Raw genomic sequence first — 1,537 nt, 5'->3', positions numbered from 1 at the left:
CTGCTACTCTCCTCCCACTCTCTCTCTCTCTAAGAAAAATAAAATAAAATAAAAATTACCTATTATAAATACCTAAATAAAAAATAAAAGGTATAAGTACTCTTCACTAAATTCAAATTTAGAAAAAAAATATTTTGATTTTATATAATAGCTGTGAGTTAAAACTTAGTAAATCTGTTTCCTTAACCATAAAATTAGTTGATAATACTAGGATTAGGACACAAACTAAAAATTAACAGTATATTTAAAAGAACACTGTAAATTAAAAAGCATGTTCCTGCTTAGTTATTTAATAACTATAGGAGGGGAAAGTAATTTTCTCTCTGCCCTTCTGAATTCTTGGCTGAGATTCTTGTAATAAAAGACAGATTAACAAGAGAAACAGAAGTTTGTTACCATGTATACCTCTATATACATGGGAAATACCCAGGGGAAAAATGTGTAACTCTCTGAGGTGTTCTAAACCACCAGCTTAAATATCATATTCAAGAGAGCAGGTGGTGGCTCAGGTGGGACAGTTGCCAGGGATGGTGGAGCATGAGAATGGAGCAGGTGTCCAGGCTGCTCTCCTGGACTCTGAGCAGAGTCCACTGGTTCTCCAGCCTCTTTGAGTGGTGAGCTGCCTGGCAGCCCTGGATCATGGAAGAGAAAGTGCTAGAAGTTATGATTTGATTAAATCTAGGACCCAGAGAAGCCCAATACTTTCAAAGAACTCGACGTGGTAATGGAAAGAAGTGTGGAGGTTCAGGAGAGAAACAACAATGACTATTCGGTTATTATCAGGTTCAGGCCAACAGTACCTCACTGCTCTTTGGCAACCCTTAGTGGGCTGTGCTTAAGAGTAAAACCTCAGTGGTTTTTACCAGTTAAAGGTAAGTTGCAAATCTGCATTTCTGAAAGAGCCCACTCGGCAGAGGAAGACATCATCAGGTAGACAAATGACAAAGAGGGAGTGGCACTGCAATGGAAAACCCCAATTTACAGGAAATCATGGACTAGTTAACCTTGAACCCAATAGCTATTTTAAGTCACTTAACTTTAATTGTTTGATATATTTGTTTAAATTCTTTGTAAAATGTAAGACTCTTGTTTAATACATAGGTGATTTGTACCTCAGAGCATTTTTTTAACAGATGATTTACAAGCAAGATTTAATTATAGGTAGTACCTAGTTGGTCCAGTGTATAACATTCTCAGGATTTGTAACACTTAAATGACCAGACAGAAAAATATTTTCTAGTTATTATGTGTCAGATGAGTTGCTATTTTTCTGACACCTCTTCTGATACAACTGCTTTTCATGTCATATATTTACTGTGCCTGAATGTATTCAGTTTAAATCATTACTCTGTAGAATAAATAAAACAGAGATGATTTTTGTAATAAATGCATACATACATACCATATTCAGCCAAAGACAAAAGAGAAAAGGTTGTCCTTATCAGGAAAAGTAAGGTAAACAAGAGTAAGTCTTGTTATGCAGACTTGTGTATGCCTTCTTTATTGATAAGGGTCTCATGTGATTTAGAATCATCTT

General features: G+C 35.5%; 1 pseudogene; it reads left to right on the top strand.

Moving 5' to 3' along the window:
• The first annotated feature begins 543 nt into the window (after window positions 1-543).
• On the top strand, window positions 544-999 carry LOC118018873 (annotated as a pseudogene).
• Window positions 1,000-1,537: the final 538 nt, after the last annotated feature.

This window comes from Mirounga leonina, unplaced genomic scaffold (assembly GCF_011800145.1).
Source record: "Mirounga leonina isolate KUSES-001 unplaced genomic scaffold, KU_Mleo_1.0 Mir_172, whole genome shotgun sequence".
Taxonomy (NCBI): domain Eukaryota; kingdom Metazoa; phylum Chordata; class Mammalia; order Carnivora; family Phocidae; genus Mirounga; species Mirounga leonina.
The sequence above is the reverse complement of the archived record's forward strand: the minus strand, read 5'-3'. Positions and strand labels throughout refer to the sequence as shown.